Source organism: Gracilinanus agilis, chromosome 4 (genome assembly GCF_016433145.1).
Source record: "Gracilinanus agilis isolate LMUSP501 chromosome 4, AgileGrace, whole genome shotgun sequence".
Taxonomy (NCBI): Eukaryota; Metazoa; Chordata; class Mammalia; order Didelphimorphia; family Didelphidae; genus Gracilinanus; species Gracilinanus agilis.
In genome coordinates, this window is record NC_058133.1 from 295,456,560 (window position 1) to 295,476,583 (window position 20,024).

Genomic DNA, 20,024 nt, shown 5'->3' on the forward strand with positions numbered 1-20,024 from the left:
ACAATATTAAAGGACCATAGCTCTGGAGCTGGAAGGGACTTCATAGTCATTGATCCAATTCCCTAATTTTGTAGAAGAGGACAGTGAGTCTCAAAATGAAAAGAGCACTAAAAGGAAATTAAACTGTATGTAACCCTAGATCCATTATTGGTCTCAGAGATGGAGACAATGAGACATTCTCTCTCTCCTTCTCTTCCCTCCTCTCTTTCTCCTTCCCTCCTCTCTTTTCCCTTCCCCTCCCTTCTCCCTCTCCCCTTCTCTCCCTCCTTCCTTTTCTCTCCATTCTCCTCGTCTTCTTATTCTTTCCTTCTACCTCTTCCTTCTCACTTTTTCTCTCCCTCCTCTTCTCTCCTTCTCCTCCTCCTTCTTTCCCTCCTCCTTCCTTTCCATATACTTTTCTCCTCTCCTTCTCTTTCTTTGCTCCCTCCCTAGTTCTCTTTTGGCAGGGATCGAAGACTACAAAGAGAAAATATTAACTACAATGTCAGATAGAGTCATTGTATCAGTCCCCACCTCTCCCAGATCTATTTTTGTTATGAAAAAAAGTTCATTTTGAAGTGGAAGCTATGGAGACATAGCCAGAAATGAGTGATGTGAAAACCAAAGACATCAATAAAACTTAAAAAAAGAATATATTATTGATAGACTCACTGTATTTCTCCCCTTCAAACATAAGCACAATTTGCCTAAATTATGCAGAATGCTAATTAAATATTTTAATTTGCTAATGATCTCAGTTTGATTAGAGGCAAATGTTGATTAGCTATAGAAGTCTAAATGGAGCTTTTAAGATGATTTGTATTTAAAAAAAAATCAACCTGTCAAACTAATTAAGAGATAAACTTAACATATACTTACTGGGAGGTGTTTGCATACTACTTCTGATACAATAAAAAATTATATAATTTATAAACAACATCCACCAAGGAAACCAACTGTGTGCATAGAATGTGATGACTCATGTCAGAATTAGAAGATTTAAAAAGTGATGGGATCTTGTTGAAATCGTTAGTTAATATAGGAGTGCCTTTCAGGTTCTTAGGATTTTTTTATATCTCCCTAGCTCTGCTCTCCTGCTAGCCAGAAGGGACCTAGATAATAATTCTCTGCTTGTATATCCTGGACCCAGCAGACAAATGTGTCATGGTCCTGGCTCAGGGACAGTCACTCTTGGGGGAATACCAGGGTATGTGATAGGAAAAAGCCATTCTGTCAGGTCTGAGATGAGTGACAGAAGAACAGATCATGGAGGGATAATCGGAATCCAGGTGTAGGCTAGGGACCAGAATGAGAACCAAACAGACCCATTGAATTGATTTCTCTGTTTCTCTGATCTCTCTTACTCGTTGGCTGTTCTCTAGATTTAAGGTTAAAGTTAAGAAAAGAAGTGCTTGAAATCTGTATGAAGGACAGCCCGAAGGAGCTTTTTTTTACATCTGGTGTGTTATCAGAGAAGGCTTAGGGATGGTATCATATACTAAAGCCAAAGTTAGAAATGTTAGGGGCTGAGTGTGAGCATTAGGAGTCTAGATGTGAAATTTCAAGGATATGTGTTCTGTTTTCTGCTCTTGGCACAAAGTCTGGCATATAAGTAGGTGCTTAATAAGTGCTTATTGGCTGAGGAACTGTCGTAGAGTCAGCCCAAGGTTTGTAGGACCAGACATCTAGTAAGGCCGATCTAGCTTTCCATTTTTTGGATGAAATTGAGGATAAAAAAATTTAATTATTAATGGGCTAGTTACCTACCCAAGGTGAGGGTGACACATAACAAATAGATGACCCAATAGATGTCAGAGGAGAGTGAAAAAGACCTCTTTATGGTGGATGGAACTTTAGTGGTGAACTTATAGCAGTAATATGAATAAAGGTCTCACAGGATAAATAGGCACGGATGAGTTGCAATATGCTTCATTGGAAGGATCATCAAAATTGATATTACAAGTCTAGTTGAGGGTAGTAACTTCAGCCAGACGAGACATATAGCAGATTTTCAGACACTTTTAGATTTCTAAGCACAAATCTTAGTCTCCATCCTTTTTTTGACTTGTAATAGAGATAATAGTCAATAATAACTAACATTTAAATAACACATACCATATGCCAGGCAATGTACTACATAATTTACACAATGTACTAAATAAGTTTTGCAATATCCTAAATAATTTTAAATTATATCTCATCTGATCCTCACAGCAACCCTGGGAGGGAGGTGCTATTATCTCCATTTTTACAGACAAGGAAACTGAGACAAACTGTGGCAAAATGACTTGTCCAGAGTCGCATAGAGTCTGAGGCTGAATTTGAACTTAACTCTTCCTGACTCTAAGCCTAGTGCCCTATCCACGTGTCACCTAGCTGTCCATTTGGAGGAGGGGGAGGGCATTCAGTCACAGGTGAAGGTGTTGGCCAGACATTGGGAAGACACAACAAGACGAAGAGAAGACCTGAATCTTTAAACTCTATGTTGTAAAACACAATCAGATTCTAGTTCCTAGGAAAGAAGAGAAGAGAATTCTATGAGGGTGCAAAAGTGTGAATGCAATTCTTTGCTTTACTTATTGACACTTCATCAAAATGGAGTTAATTCTGGGAAACTCCTCAAAAAGTAGAATTTCAGTTCTGCTAAAAGTCATTTATGGAAAAAGACTTTATGTGTGATTCCACTGGTATAAAGAACTCCTGAGTGAGGAAGCTCCCTCTCTCAGTGATGGCCACTATTTTTTCTGCAACTTTTAGTCTTAAGAGATTTGTTTCAGTCAGTGAGAAGTTAGATGATTCACCTGTCACTTAGCCAGGATATATCAGAAGTGAGATTTGAACCTAGGACTTCCTGGCTTCTAGGCAAAGTCTCTATTTTTTTACGCCAGCTCACCTCTCTTAACAGTCATCCATATGCCCTCTAGAAACCACTGATTGTCTTGGAATTTGTTTCAAGGATTCTAGATAGCAGTTTGGAGCAATTTTTTATTGAGTTTCTGCTAACAGCTAGGTCATCATTCCTGACAGGATGGATATCTCAAGCAATATTATGAGATGTTATTAGCAAACTGTCTTAGAAACACAGGTTTTGAGCCACTATTCCTACTTGTGCACACTTTCAAGCTAATATTTTTTTTTAATGGAATTTAATTTGATTTTGCTTCATCAAATCTACTGGATAGCCGTTGTTCATTTCTACCCCACTCCCAACCTCTCAGTGTCAATTTAGCAAATATTGAATATGGTTGAGAATTCCCCGGGTTGGCAAGATTTAGTACACTTTCTGGGTAGCATTCCTTATAAAGCTAAAACACATTTCTAAAGTCATTAAGCTCTTTAATAACTGGTATCTCTGAAAGACATCATGGAATGGGAAATATATTTTTCCTCCATCACCTAAGCACAGCTGTCATCTGAACCCTCTGGAATTTGCATAACAGTATTTTTTGTCAACTTTATCTAATCTTGAGGCTTTGATGCGGATTTAACGGTTTTTTACAGTGATTGGTGTAGTTGTGACTGCAATTGGACATTTCTTGAGAGAGGATAGAAAAATCATATCGCATTTAGGGAGAGGGGATAATCAAAAATAATTCCATGTTCTTTATTGGCAATGTAGTCAAAATTCAGTTGCAATCAAGTAACCAAATAGCATGTATAAAATGAAGATTTCAAGAACTGATAATAGATGCTCTATAGCCAGTAAGCTTTTTTTTTTTCTTTTTAGAGTTCAACTTAAAAAAGGAGGCTTGAGCTTATTTTATTTTTTCTTTTTAATTGAGAGTTGTTTTTGTGGAAAAAATTATCAGCATATTCTATTATGGCTAAGGGTTATTTTTAGTGTTATAATTTATATATATATATTATATATATTGCATATACAGACATGCATATATACATATATGCATATATGTGTATGTTTATATATGAAAAATTCTTATATTCTGGGAGGAAAGAAGATAAGCAAGAAAGGAGCTAGGTGAGTAAATAGAGATAGGAAAGCTATTGCTAAGTATCTTTTATCTGTTACAGAGTAGATTGGTGTGGCTGCATGTAATAAATTAGGTCAGAATATTTATGGCTTTTTCTTGCCCTAGAGAAAGGCTTGCCAGATTTCTTAGATTTGATCCTGACATCTAAACATAGCTCTTTTTTCTTCTAGACTCTGGGGAGTTAGTTGGAAAGCCAGACAGGTGGTGCTGTGATATTGGGGAATGGAACAGTTCAACGATCACTCTTTTCATAGTCTTTGGGGATCTGAATAGACCTAACTGAGGAGTCTACTTAGAAATCCAGAATTGCTGGCTCTTGGTTGTTTCCAGATGCTAAAGATAGGTGAACTTAAACATGATGGCTGATCTTCTTATTCCTCATAGAATGATGTTTATGTTTGTGTTATGCATCCACTGCTTCTCTATTTTCCATTATCCTCCCTCTGACAGATCCACCTTAGTCTTTAGCATTTGGATGATGAGAGAGAAAGGAATGTTATTTTTATTCATTTGAATGGAACCAAGGAATAAGGAAATTGATTCTTTGTCCTAGGAAAAAAGGATAATTAAAGTTTGTTAAAAGCTTATTGTTTATCTAGGTAACTAATTTTTATGGGAGCTGCTGTTAGAACATTTTGTTTACCATATTGAAAAAGAGTAGCTGTTTGCTAACATATATATTACCACTTGATTTGCCACTCAGCCTTCTGGTTGCCTGAAGCTGTGTTAGACTTGGATGCTAACAGCCTTAATGGTGACAAAATAAGAACAACAAAACCAAAACAGTAAACGTGGTTTGTTGAATAAATAGGTATCTGGAATGGATTTAAAAAAAAGTCTTTAGTTACTCATCTCCCTGGGGAGGCTAAAAAGGAATATTGCTGGTCTATAAAATTGGCAAAATGTTTGTTGTTGAGTCCAGTAGGTAGACACATTAGGAGGGAGGGATTCAGAGAGGAAGGGTGCCCAAGAACAAGAATGAAGTTATTGGAATTGGGATAATAAGGATTTTAAAAGCTAAAAATCACTGTCAAGATTTTCATAGAGAATAATGGAACCACTCTGGAATCACTGAAGAAGGTGGCTTCCCAATCTTTTGCATTCTGTAGTGCTCTAGTTACTGCCCAAATTTAGCATGGAGATGGGAAGGTGGCGACACTGATGCATGATGATAGATGCGCACTGGAGAGCCAGTGAGAATGAGGTGGCAGCAAGGATAGATTGGGTGGCTGGCAGGCCGATTTAGGCTGCCTGTACCTGAGGGTTCAGCAGATCTAGATTCTTATTTGAAAAAAATGGGATTAATTAATTAATTTATAGGGCAAAGAAATTAGAGCTGCATTTTCCAAGAAATTTGACTTTTTGCCATACTCACCCCAGTTGGGTGTTTTACTTTTCCATTATAATAATGGTTTTTTTTTTTGTGTGTGACCCAGATATTTCTTCAATATATGCCAAAAGACCAATCTAAGTTTTCTTTACATGTAATTAGAAAAAAATAAAGTATTTGAAAAACAAAAATATATGTATCTATACATCAAATGATAGGCTTTCCAAATGTGTGTGTGTGTGTGTGTGTGTGTGTGTGTGTGTGTGTTTTGTAGTAGGTAAATAAACCCTGGGGGTTAATAGAGGGAGAAGGGGATGAAGGAGGAATGAAGGGGTAAAGTGGGATAACTGCCTGACACAAATACAAATGGGGAATCACACCCACTCCCACAAACACAGGACACAGCTGGGAGTGAATGGTGTCAGGATTAAGAATGGCCGTTAAACCTACCTGTCATTCTTATCTAAGCCAGGGATTACAATGAACCTTGTTGGTTTTAGAGAAGGAAGTAGTCTGTAAGTTATGAAAACTGTTTAATAATGAGTTTTAGGGTAAGAGATGTAGGGAGAGGTCACACTAAAACTAGGTATCTAGGGACAGCCTCCAGGGACTGGAAAGGTGGGCCAAACTCTGCTCTCTGCTAACACAGGCTGCCAGGTCCAGCTTGGCTGGCTAGAAGGGGAAACGGATGTCTCACAACTGGGTCCCCCTCAGCTCCAGCGATGATCTAAGGCTTTCCAGGAACACAGGTCCACAGCAAGTAAAATCCACACAGAGATGAAGACAGGGAGCTGAGCCAGTCTGGATGTCCACCATCCAGAGCTAAGTTCACTGCTCAAACTTGAACTTCCACAGGATAGATGTTTCCTGTAGGAGACAAATCCACTTTCCTGGGCTCTTCTCTGGAGACGGTTAAAACCAGCATCCAACTGCCTCAGTCATACCTTGCCTGACAAGTCTGGCTGCTATCTACACAAAATGTCTAAAATCTTAATTTATAAATTTGCCTGTAACAGTTTGTTTATGGCCACATATTGGGTGTTTGATAGGTGACCTTTCAGTAACAGTTCTTCCTTACTCCAAGTCTTAACACTTTACCCATTAATGTTATTCTAGGTAGAAATGTCAGAAGCTGTAGGTGAGAGGGAAAAGCAGGCTCTTACAGATAATTTTCTTCCTTTTTTTTAAACCCTTACCTTCTGTCTTAGAATCAGTACTGTGTAGAGGTTCCAAGGGAGAAGAGCTACAGGGGCTAGGCATTGGGGGTTAAGTGACTTGCCCAAGGTCTCCTAGCTGGGAAGTGTCTGAGACCAGATTTGAACCCAGGACCTCCTCTTTCTTGGCCTGGCTTTCTATCCATTGAGCTTCCTGGCTGTCCTTAGCATCCCAATCTTAAAGAGTTGCTTGGAATGCTGACCTAGTCAGTGGCTTATCCTGAGTTACTTAGACTATAGGGGTCAGAGATGGGTCTTCAGTCATAGCCAATGTCTGTGAAAATTGCAGTGAATCCCAGATGAATTCAAAGGCTGCTTTTTGTTGTATGTTGCTCTCTACCAGAGGCCCAGAGCCCTTGTGGTCATTTATGTTAGCTTTTACCTTAGACCATCCATCAGTCAGTTAACTTGTATTAAACACACACTCCATGCCAGGCATTGTACTAAGAGCTGGAGATACCAAAGGAGGCAAAGGACAGCACGTGCCCTGGGGGGGGGGGGGGGTTGGGGCTCATGGATTCTAGCAGCCCTTTGGGGCTGCAGGCCCAGAACCCCTCCTTTTGTGGATGAGGAAGCCGAGGCTCCGGGAGATAAATAACTGGCTCAGGTTTATATGCGTAGGAAGAGGTGAGCTGAGGTGTGAGAGACACGTCTGCCTTCAGGATCTAAGTGTCACTCTGTCTCCTTGGGACTGTGCTATTTACCAAGGAATAAAGACCTTTTTAATGCAGGGCTTAAAATCCTCCCACATTCAATTTTGGTTTGTAAAAAAATTAAAATAACTTCCCTCACCTTGCACCTCATCTGTTGTTGTCTTGGTCTCATGGGCTGCACTCAGATAGGGCATCTTGTGAGAGTGCCCAGGGCTCTGGCCAGGCTGGGCATGGACTCTAAAGCAGTGACGGTGAACCTTTTAGAGACTGTGTGCTATGTGAGCCTCCCCTCTCTTCCCCACTCCCCAGGCAGAGGAGGGAGGAAGTGCTACCATTGGGCTGCTGGGGAGAGGAGCAGGGCTGGCACAGGTACCATAGGCTTGCCAACATGGCTAGGGCATGCTGCCTTTCTGTACTCTAGAGCAGTGATGGCGAAACTTTTAGAGACTACATGCCGCATGTGAGCCCCGCCCCCTTACCCTAGATAGGGAATGAAGGAAGTGCTCCCATTGGTCTGTTGGGCAGAGGGGTGGGGCTTGGGAGAAATGTCCTCAGGTATGTGGAGAGGGGGAGGGGAGCAGCCCTCTCTGGCACACGTACCATAGGCTTGCTAGCATGGCTAAGGCATGCTGCCTTTCTGTACTCTAGAGCAGTGATGGCGAAACTTTTAGAGACCGCATGCCACATGTGAGCCCCTCCCCCTGTACCCTAGACAGAGAGGGAGGAAGCGCTCCCATCGGGCTGCTGGGTAGAAGCTCCCCTATAAGAAAGGAAGGAAACCAGTTCTTGTTTGGTTCACTGTGTGTCTGCTTCTCTGTAAGCATTTGATTAATATCATCTCACTTGATCCTCACAGTTGTCCTGGGCAGTAATTTACTCATTTTACATATGAAGAAAGTGAGGCAAACATGTTAAATGACTTGCCTAGGGTCATACTGCTAGTTATTACCTGGGGTTGAATTTGAACTTGGGACTTCCTGACTCTGGGCCAGCACTCCATCCACTCAGCCACTGAGCTTCTTTTATTAGAGGTAACAAAAGAAAAATTGAGGTAGATCCAAATGGTTGGGAAGAGTTTTATTGAGCTGATGGTATATGAGTCCTTGAAGGATGGGGAGATTTAGATGGGTAGAGAATGAGGCATGGGCATTTCAGTTGGGGGAATACAACTCTTACTACAAATGACCATTTAGTGGAATTTCTGAGAAATCAGTACATTTTGGCACATATGGGACATATAATGGTATCTATTAAAAAAAGAAAATACTGGGAATAGGAGAATAACTAGATGCCAGACAAACTGGGGTCACTCCCACACCTCACAAGGGAAGGACTGACAGGTAAACACAGGGAAACCAAATGGGGATGTGTCCAGATCTATTTATCATCTCCGATAATCTAATAAGGACGGCTTAGTTGATAAGGAAATAATGGGACATGGGAGATGATCTGGACTGTTAACTCATAGCTGCTTCTCTGAAGTACCATTGAGTCACAAGTTCATCATATAAAAAATTCAAACTCCCTTTCACCCAAAAGCACAAGGATAGTTTCCCACAACTACACAGAGCTGTATTTTTTTTTTTTTAATATTTGTTTTAAACTCTTAACTTCTGTGTATTGGTTCCTTGGTAGAAGAGTGGTAAGGGTGGGCAATGGGGGTCAAGTGACTTGCCCAGGGTCACACAGCTGGGAAGTGTCTGAGGTCAGATTTGAACCTAGGACCTCCCGTCTCTAGGCCTGGCTCTCAATCCACTGAGCTACCCAGCTGCCCAGAGCTGTATTTTTAACATAAAACAATACAACAGGCTTAGAAGCTTCAAGGTGAAGATAAGAACCAGGCTGGACTTTCAGCTATATTTGTTATCACCAAGCCAAGTCTGAGAATACTTTTCTCAGGGGCAAATGCCCCTGCTAAACTAAGGTTTCGGCCTTGGCTGCATTTCTGACCAAAGGGGAAGAATGTTAACCTCTTAACTGTTGGTTTGCTAGGAACTTAAAGCTTTTCAATAAGGCCACAATGCTTTTCAATAAGAAATCACAAGGATCACAAACGGAGTCAAAAGAGGAGACTCAGATTTTTATCTATTCTCTTATTGGCTTCCCACAGGGATGTAAGATTTGGTAGTGACAATTGGTCAGCTAACTGACAGTTTATCAACCATAGAAAGCCAGTGAAGTGGGTAACTTCAAGATGTGGGTTCTTTATGGCTTAGAGGAGACAGGAAGTACAAACAAACTGGGTTTATTGGTATTAAATGAGGGAAGTAGAAGAGAAGGATTTTCTGTACTATGGAATAGTCCAAATGATTTAACTAAACTAAGGTCTAAACCAGTGGTTCCCAAACTTTTTTGGCCTACTGCCCCCTTTCCAGAAAAAATATTACTTAGGCCCCTGGAAATTAATTTTTTAAAAATTTTAGTAGCAATTAATAGGAAAGATAAATGCATCTGTGGCCATCACTGCCCCCCCCCCCCCGGATTGCTGCAGCACCCACCAGGGGGTGGTGGCACCCACTTTGGGAATCACTGGTCTAAACTAAGCTAAATCTCTAACTAGAATAAGAGAGCTGGAGAGGTGGGCTTCTCACTGCACTGGTCCACAGTGCTCCAAGATGATCACAGATATTACAGGAACCAGGAACAAGACCAATACACAACCAGTCAATCAAAAAACTCTCTAGGGAGTAAGGTAGATAAATCTGCTGTCTACCAGCAGATAATCAAGACCTTTCCTCAACCTAGGCCATGATAATTGCTTGAAGTATCTTCTTCTGAGTGAAATCCAACTCCCACTTTATCAGCTCCTTGGATACTTGGCAAAGTTGGACCATACAGCCAAAACCGCCTTCCTTCAGCTTGGCCAAATCATATTCTCTCTTTTCAAAACTGTAGCTTCATTCCATTATAGAATGTCCATGAAGTCCCAGATTCCTTCAAGCTGTCATCTATTCTCTTAAGGCTTATATTCATCTTATACCTTATATCTATCCTAAAATTTCCCATTACACTATTAAATTATTGTGTTCCTTCCTGGCCAGAAATATACTTTGAAAGGAAGGTAAAAATGTGTGTGGGTCTGAGCATCTTTCCAGATCAGTGCCATTGGGTCTCATGTGTCTAAAATTGAATTCAAAGTACATGAATAAAAGTAGACACTGGATAGCTCTGGGGCTGATTATGGGTTCATAGGATTCGGAGTTGGAAGGTTCCTAAAAGAACAGCAAAACCATTACACTCACTTATATACAGAATATCAACAGAGGTTTAGAAAGATTAGATGACTTGCCCAAGGTCCTCCAAACCCCAAACTAGTACTCTTTGCATTTAAAAAATTTTTTAGGAGTGAAACTTTACATTCCTTTCATTCTGTGAGAAAGGATTTTTAGTAAATTTCTTTTCTTTTTTTGCTTTTTTTTTCCATCCCTTGATTTAATTCTCAACATGTTATAATGATCATGGCAACACCATTGATCCCCATAGGCTCCTCAGCAGCCTTTGGATTTCTCTGAGAGCTAAGTCAGGACAGATTTTGATTATTTGCTTTATATGCTCTTGATAACTGTCTTGGACTAGAGCCTGTAAAATCACCACAATCCAGAGGTTGGCTGCTTGTGTTTCAAAGGTTTGAAAATGGTCAGTGCGCAATGTAGTTGAAAACTATGGGGGGAAAAAGTAAAGCAGGACAATTTTCTGCTGTGCTATTATTGTAAAAATGGGGGAGGGAAATTGCCTGCTTTTGTTTTTTCAGAAGAACATTTGCCAGTTGGAGCTTTGCAGACGATTGTATTTTGGAGGCCTTTAATTGAGCACCAAAAGGTTATTGCAGAAGATAACATAAGGGAGAGACCATAAAGAAGAAAATTTGAAACTCAGTAATAGAAAGCCATGTGAAGACATAGGCATCATGCCAATTAACTGGGTGCTTAGAATAAATAGTTTGGAATTAAAGAAGCAGTTGCCAACTTCTTAGTCTTGCCTATCTCATTTCTTAAAGAGACTAGGAAGAAAAAATAATAAATTCCAAGTTATCTTAGATTTGGTTCTAAAGCATAGTTGCCATTCATTTAAGTCGTGCATTGAAATGTTTGTTGGGTATTTCAATTTATTTTTTTATAACAAGGGCAGAGGGATTATTAAACTTTATGATGTAATATTAGTGACTGAAATGATGTAATATGTTTGAGGGAAAATTGATTACTATTACCAGAGCGGAAAATTTAGGAAAAACAAACATTTTTTTCATTATTTCAGTACATATCTGAGAATTTCCTGTGTGCTAGGTATTAGTGGTGGGAAAGGAGGACAGAAAAAGAAAGTGAAACATTTCATACCTCTAAGGTTCTTTATAGCTAAATACGAGATGTATAGATGTGAAATTTAATAGCAGTGCAAAGAGGATATGTGATAAAATACCAAATCAAGATACAGATAAGTGCTAAGTATTTATCTTTTTTCTGAATTGCTCAAACATTCTGGATATCATGAAATTGAAGAGATGTTGAGTTGGTCTAACTTGTTGTACTGCTTTCTTATCCATCATATTTCTTCCATGAAAATGAGTCCATTTGGCTAAGAAAGATATGGAAAAATAATCAGGCCTTACATTTTAGGGATAGGTTCAATATAACAAAGTAACCCAGGAAGCCATCTGTGGAAGACAGTTCTCTTGGGTTATACTAATATGATCAGCTTTTACAGCTTTTTCCCTTGAGCGAGGGGATAGATTGAGGAAAATGCCACAAATCCATTTTGGAAATTGACCTTTGAAAGGCTTTCATTATTAGAACTAGATCAGAGTTGACTCACACAGATGTAAGACAGAACAAATAGTTTTCAGTATTGATAGGTATTCCTTTACCACTGTGTTTTAATATTTTAGGTCATTGTCCCATATTGAGGTAAATTTCAGAGGTGATGGGAACCATCAGCTCCAAGAACCTGGACATTTAATGAGTTTTTCTTGCAGCTCCAGGAATGTGATCTCAAATTAGGCAGTCTGCTATGGCTGGTTCTCAGGTTATTCCTGGGCCACTCTAGGGCTGATTTAGAGGACTCTAGTTTATTGTAATTTGGGTCTTGAGATTTGATTCGGTACAAGACTCCCTTCCAAGACTTCTGGAGAGATCTTGAATTCCCATGTTGGCTCTGAAATACAGTATTTTCTTTGAAGGTGATTCAGCCTGGTTACCTTTCATCTATTATGTATTTATCTTCCATGTTCTGATTTATACATGTTGTCTCCCCTATTAGAATGTAAACTTCTTGAGGGCAGGTTTTGTTTCTGTTTTTTTTTTTTCTTTGAATTCCTCATTGCTTAGCACAGTGTTTGGCACATAATAAGCACTGCATACATGTTTAATTATGTAGTAGACTGATATAATGCTGTACTTCAAATCAAGGTCTGAATTCAAATAGGAGTCAGGAAGACCTGTATTCAAGTCAGATCAGTAGCTGTGTGACCCTGGGCAAGTCACTCAGACATTTTAGGTCTCAGTTTCCTATCTGCAAAATCAAGTCTAGAATTGATGACCACTGAGGTCCCTTTTAGCTCTGTAAGGGGTAAAAATAAAAGGGTTGGACTAAATATATAAAAATGTGGTTGTCGGAATTATTCCTCAAGTCAGAATGACTTTTTATGGTAGTTTATTTACAAAAGGAGAAAGAGTGAAAATAAGGAAACCAGAGAGAGAGAGTAGATAATTACTCTGGCCTGTTCTGAACCAGGCAGGGCTTCAGAGACCCCAGCAAAGGGGGACCAGAGGCAAATTAAACAAGAGTTTTAGTCATAAAGCCTCCTCCAAGATGAAGGGCCTCTCCGGAGGCTAGTATCTCTCAGAAAACTCAGAAAAGAGAGTCAGCATTTTTCACTCACCCAAATGGTAGTCCTAAAGGAAAATTGAAGAGCAGTCCAAGGTCCCAAGCCGGAGCTCCTTCAAGGTCAAATTTGAAGGTGAAAGAGCTGGTTACAGGAAGTTCTTGCCACTTTTAAAGACCCTTCCTTTTGTCACTTCCTGTGCCTTCCTTCTACTTTTTGTGGACCAGTTGGAGCTATAGCTTTGCTTAGGACTGCCCAAGGGGCAGTTAGTCAATTTTGATGGGTCACCCACTATCTTCATGTGGGTCACAGACCTCTCAATACTTAAAGATAAGTGGAGTGTATACACTTTTGGTGATTAAATCTAAAAATGGGCAGGGGAGAGTTAATCCCATCTTCACAGCTCTATATCTGTGATTCCCATGATTGGTGATTTTTCCCATATTTGGCCATTGGATTTATTGTCAAGCTGGCTCATACTGATATAAATTTTTCATAAACTCTAAATTTACTTTATAATTTTTGAAAAAGCTGAGTAAGTTGGTTCTCAGAATGGCATACATTATCATTTCTATATCCTTTTTGACAATGGGAAGAGACATATAAGACTAAAGGAAATACTGCTTTCCAGTTCACAGAATTTAGTAAACATATGGAGCCAGCTCTTCCACAGTGGCATAAGCTATAGGAGCCTTTCCTAATCCCTCTTCTCAGTTGTTAGTGCTCCTTCTCCTCAAATTATCTCATAATTACTTGTCTGTGCATGCGTCATATTCTTGCTATAGAATATATTAAACTTGAGGGCAAAGTCTATTTTCTCTGTCTTTAAAAAAAGAAAAAAAAAAAAAGCATTTATTCAGGCCTATTATGTACCAGGCACTGTGAGTGCTTTAGAAATACCTCATTTGATCCACCCAAGAACTGTGGGAGGTAGGTGCTATTATCATATCCATTTTCTAGATGAGACAACGAAGGCAGACGGAGGTTAAGGGATTCTCCCAGAGTCACCCAGCTCTTAAGCACCGGAGACCTACGTCTTTCTGCCCCCCAATCCAGGGCTCTGTTCGCTCTGTCACCCAGCTGGCAGCCAGAAAGTCCTTTGGCTCGTTCTGGCTTTGTGACCCAGGGGAAGCCTGCAGTTGGAGTCATTTCTGTCTTCACAGTGGGATCGAAGGTCCCCCACATCATCGTCGTCTCCTTGTGAGCCCTCCATTCTGGCTGGCTCTTTCTTCTTTAACCCAAGGAGCTGCGGGCAGCTAGACGGGGCCATAAATAGAGTCAGGAAGACTCCTTTTCCCAAGTTAGCTGGCTTCTACGTTTGCTCGCTGTGTGACGCTGGCAAGTCACTTCACCCTGTTTGTCTCCGTTTCCTCATCTGTCACATCAGCTGGAGAAGGAAATGGCAAAGCACTCTTGTATCTAAGAAAACCCCAGACGGGGTCAGGAGGAATCAGACACGAGTGAGATGAGTGAAGAACAAAACCCAAGACGTTCCCCCACGCTAGCGTGATGCCAGGACGCCCCTCCCAACAATGCTCTCTCTGCCTCTCAGAATTCTTTCACACTTGCTTAAGTCTCAACAATTAGCAAATTTTCAGAGACTGTAAAACTGGCTTCTATAGCTAATGTGTAGCCTGGCAGTTTTAGGAGCCAGAAAATGTTCAACAGGCCTGAAGTACGGGCCAAATCAAGTCAGATGAAATGGAAACTTGAGTGTTAAGGCTCAGGTGCTCAGCCCTTCACGTGCAGATGGGAGAAGCAGGGCGAGCTGGGAGTCTGTTTGGAGGGGGAAAAAGATGGAGAGATTTTAGAGGCCAGCTGGCTCAGCCGAATCGAGGGTGCGATTGGGTGGCTAAAAAAAGCTGACGTACTCGTCGGTGTTCCTGGAGCATAAGGATCGTTTCCGTGTTCTCTGCGAGGCTCAAATTACGTCTAATAACCGTGCTCCACATTTTTAAAGAAAATCCACAAAATTAGGAGTCTGTGGAGGAGGCTGCTTGGGATTATGAAAGCGCTCACACCGTGCCTTGCCTTTTGCTGTCCGCTGAAGCATTCAGGGGAGTTTAGCCTGGAGAAGAAAAGCTTAGGTGTGTGTGGGGGCGGCGCAGGGTGTGATGGACGAGCCTTCAGGTGTGTGCAGGGCTGGTCCTCTGAAAGAAGCCTTAGACTTTCTCATGCTCATCCCAGAAGTGGATGGAAGTTGGACTGGAGGGAGCCCAGTAGATACTCAGTAAACATTCATGGCACTGAATTATTTTGACACTAAACATGCATCGATTGCTTCATCTTTGGGACGATAGGAACCATGTTCAAACGCAGGGAATTTATTTTGACTTTTCCATTCAAGTTTAGTGGTTAGATTTAGGCAGATTTCAGTGCCATATCATGGGAGGTTAGAGGGGAATTCATAAGAATTGGAATGGTAACAGAAAGAAATAAGCATTAATTAAGCATCTACTATGTGCTAGGCATTGTGTGAGGCATTTTACAAATATCATCTCATTTGATCTTTTTTTTTTTTTTTTTTATTGAAAAGCCCTTACCTTCCGTCTTAGAATCAATACTGTGTATTGGCTCCAAGGCAGAAGAGTGGCAAGGGCTAGGCAATTAAGTTAAGTGACTTACCCAAGGTCACCCAGCTAGCAAGTATCTGACGTCATATTTGAACCCAGGATCCCTGGGCCTGGCTCCCATTCCACTGAGCCATCCGGTGGCCTCCCCTGTCATTTGAGCTTAACAACCATGAGAGGTAGATGCTATTAATACCAGTATTATTACTTGTAAAAAGTCTTGTACAAAGTATTATTACTTTGTAATTGGGGAAGCGGAGGCAGGCAGAGGGCACACAACTAATAAATGTCTGCGGTGAGAACACCCGTGGTGTTCTTGTTATCAGCTCTGTGCCACCTAGCTGCTGGAGGAGAATGGACTGCTTTTAGGTGGTCAGCACCCATTTCTGAGGTCTTCAGGTACTGGCCAGGAATTTTGCTCAGGGCAGGTTTCTGTTGGAGATACTCCTTGCTCTTCTCCCCCATCTGATTTGCATTGTGATCACAGGGAAGTAGTTCCTTCCCCAGAGGAGCTGTGGTCTCCCTGGAGGGTCCACGTGCCCTGTACATATAGGGAGATAAGTCAACAGAAGACATTTGGAAGGGGGAGAGTGTGTGTGAGAATGGCTTCTCTAAGTGAGATGAGGCTGGCCAGACCGTCTGGAGCAAGACTGCGAAGGACCTCTCATGCCAGGCTGAAGAGTCTGACTTTCTCTTAGGGGCGCCATTCTTAAAAATTGCCTAGCCTAGGGGGCAGCTGGGTAGCTCAGTGGATGGAGAGCCAGGCCTAGAGATGGGAGGTCCTAGGTTCAAATCAGACCTCAGACACGTCCCAGCTGTGTGACCCTGGGCAAGTCACTTGACCCCCATTGCCTACCCTTACCACTCTTCTGCCTTGGAGCCAATACACAGTATTGACTAGAAGACAGAAGGTAAGGGTTTAAAAAAAAAAAAAGGAAAAAAAAGTTGCCTAGCCTACCGGAATTGTGTGATCTCTGGATCCCAAACCCAGGGGACTTCTGCCCCCCTTAGCCTCTTCTGTACTGTTAGGACTTGTCTCCTGCTTTTGTTTGTCTTTTCATAGTCACTGTAAAATGGTAACCTTTTAGAAGAGAAGGGACTCTGGCTGTCCTTTGTTCCAGTCCTGACATTTTCTGGATGAGGGAGGAAACTGAGGTGTAGTGCTCACCTCAAGTGACTTTTCCAGCATTCTGTGATACAGTGGAGCATTTGAACCCACGTTCTCGTGACTGTCCCGCATAGGGCCTCACCAAGCAGGAGACGCCTAAACGTCTCTGAGATCTTCAGGAATTGTGTCACTGCAGACTCCTCCCGGGTGTGAAGGGAGCATCTTTTCTCTCGGTCCTGCCTACCCTTATTCCTTCTTCTCCTCCCACCCCTGCTGTTGGTTCCTCTGTAAATGTTTCCCTTGGTTTCTGTTGTAGGTGGTTTTCTGCCTGTCCTACCTCTTCAATGAGAGTATTAGCCTTTTGCTAGGTGGTGTAGGACCTTGGGAAGACCTGAGTTTTGGTCTGCTTCAGGCTCTTACTAGCTGTGTGGTCTTAGGTAATCTACTTAACCTCTCCAGACTCAGTTTCCTCATTTGTGCAGTGGGGAAAAATAGCTGTGAAGATCTACCTGGTAGATTCTACCAAGATTAAAGAGCTATATAAATGTGAGCTACTATTTTCATTTGCCGATATGTCTTATCTCCCCAAATTGCTTAGTTTAGTCCTTATGTCCAGTAGATGCTTAATTAGGTTGATCTACTTTGCGAGGATTTGTAAGTACCTCCTGACTACTTCATTTTTAAAAAAGGAAATAAGATCCTCCCTCCCCCAACTACTTGTAAAAACAAATTTGTTTTTGTTTAAAAATTTTTTGAGTCCCAAATTCTGCCTCCCCCACCCTCCCTGAAATGGTAAGCAATCTGATAAAGTTTTTAGATGTGTGGCCATGTAAAAGATTTTTTTCATATTAGACATTTGACGACTTCATTTTTAAATAAGAGCTTTTCTTTTCTTCAGAAAGATAGGAGCCTGCTTGGCTATGGGGCATGTGTAAGCCCAGTGGTCTGCAGAATGTCTGTCTGTGTTGGTCTTACAGAAAACAACAAAAAGAGTGGCAGTAAAGTAACCAGACTATTGATCTTTTACATTGATTAGTTTGGTAGTGTTACAGAGGCATTAACCTACTAATGAGACTGTCAGGAAATCAGATTAGCTTTCATTTTCCAGCTTTTCTTTTAAACTTTTGGGTGATTAAAAATAGCTGAGCATTTGTAAGTGAAATTACCTACAATATTACCAGTTTTAGTTAATTAACACTCACCCACATAGTAGCAATCACATCTTCCTTTTCTGCTCTTTTGTTCATTTATTCCTAGAGATTTATAAATTATGGGCAATTTGAAAGTGATTTTCTTTGGTTCCTTTTCTCCCCTCCTTTTCTATTGTGTGGCTATCTTCTTGTCTTGTTCATATTTAATAGAAAAAAAAACATGCTATAATAATGCAGAATGGAGATAGTAAAAATGCTTGTAGTTTATATTCTCAAGCATAATGAGAAAGTATTTTTTTAAATTGAATTTGTGAACTGCAAAAAAATTATGTTTGTAGTGTATTTAGGGAACATAATTATTACCTTTTGTATAACACAGGTTTGTTTGAAGGAATTTTCCAAATAAAATGATGTAAGCCTGCAGAATATATATTTTATCATAGGAAATGATGCTTCCACATGTTTTCTTCATCTCATTTGTGAATTGATAGTAAACTAAGAATATCTGATTATCTCTTTCTAAAGACCTTCATTTCCCTGCATTTAAAAAAAAATCTGTTTAGATTTAATAATATATTTTAAGTCCTGATTGGAAGTAACACTGGCTAGTGCAAGCTATTTTGCTTTTCTCTATTAGTATAGCTTAGTCTCATTTCAAGAAAAAATGCATATTTTGTCAAATAGATAAATCAGAAGATGATTGCATATGTGACAAAAGACTATGCCCTGGCCAGAAGATTCCTTTAAATACGATTTCTCTGATTTCTTTTTTTTCTTTTTTCAATCTGCTTCCTAGAGAAGTCATGATTTAAAAAAAAAATTAAATTCATTTACTTGTTTGTTACATTATCCTTTTATCCCTTCCTTTCTTGCATTAGAGAAGATATCATTTGACTATATATATATATGCATATATATATATATATGCAATATGTATATTTATATACACTATATCTTGCTTGTTTCTATTTATCAGATGTTCTTTCTCTGGAGGTGAACATACACAAGTTATTCTTCAAGCGCTATTTCTTTTTTTATTTTTATTTTTATTTTAAACCCTTGTACTTCTGTGTATTGACTCATAGGTGGAAGAGTGGTAAGGGTAGGCAATGGGGGTCAAGTGACTTGCCCAGGGTCACACAGCTGGGAAGTGGCTGAGGCCGGGTTTGAACCTAGGACCTCCTGTCTCTAGGCCTGGCTCTCAATCCACTGAGCTACCCAGCTGCCCCCTCAAACGCTATTTCTGTTGCTGTATATGATGTTCTCTTGGTTTTGCTCATTTCACTCTTTATAATATCATGTAAGACTTTCCATGTTTTTAAAATAAACTTGCTCATCATTTCTTTTACTTAAAAAAATTACACAACAAAAACCAAATGCTTCCCCTCCTTCTTAAAATCAATATTTGTATTGGTTCCAAGGCAGAAGAGTGGTAAGGGCTAGACAGTGGGGGTGAAGTGACTTACCTAGTGGCTCATAGCTAGGACGCACCTGAGGTCAGATTTGAGCCCAGGACCTTCTGCCTCCAGGCCTGGCTCTCTATCCACTGAGCCACCCAGCCTTCTCCCTGCTCATCATTTCTTACGGCACAGTAGTATTCCATCGCAGTTCTATGTAACACCTTGTTTAGCCATTGATCTCTTTGTTAAGGTGCATTGGATGGAGGAAGAGGGTTTTTGTGTAGTGTGAAGGTGACAGATCAGAAGCCAGAGTAGCCTGAATTAAAAGATCATAGACTCGGGGCTGCGAGAGAATGTTAGAGAATATCTATTCCAGCTCCCTCTCCATCCTTTAGAGAGGAGGAAACTGAGGCCTGGCGGGGTTCAGTGATTTTTGCCCACAGGGTCAAGATCAAGATTTGAACCCTAGTCTTTGGACTCCATATCCCTTCCTCAATGTAGACACCATTGCTAGTTAAAATCACTTCGCAATAATGATACAGTGTCTTTGAAATTTTACTGCTTCCATAAGAATAATAAGATTCATTGTGCAAACTTTGCCTTGTGGTGAAGAGGAAAGAGTGCTGAACTTAAGTCTGGGTAGGATCTGGGTTTGAATTGCAGGCAGCTTGAAAAATAGGATTTATAGTTCATTGCATTGAGGTGATGTTTAAAGCCATGAGAATGGATGAGGTTACCAAAGGGGTCTGATATAAATTCAGTTCAGTAAAAAAAAATTATACAACTATTATGTGTAAAATTCTGTGCAG

The 20,024-nt window shown here is 40.5% G+C and overlaps 1 protein-coding gene across 1 annotated transcript in view; it reads left to right on the forward strand.

The window, feature by feature from the left end:
• The window catches only part of PRIM2 (DNA primase subunit 2), a 409,712-nt gene that overhangs the window by 42,242 nt on the left and 347,446 nt on the right, over window positions 1–20,024 (forward strand). The gene's annotated exons all lie outside the window — the stretch shown is intronic.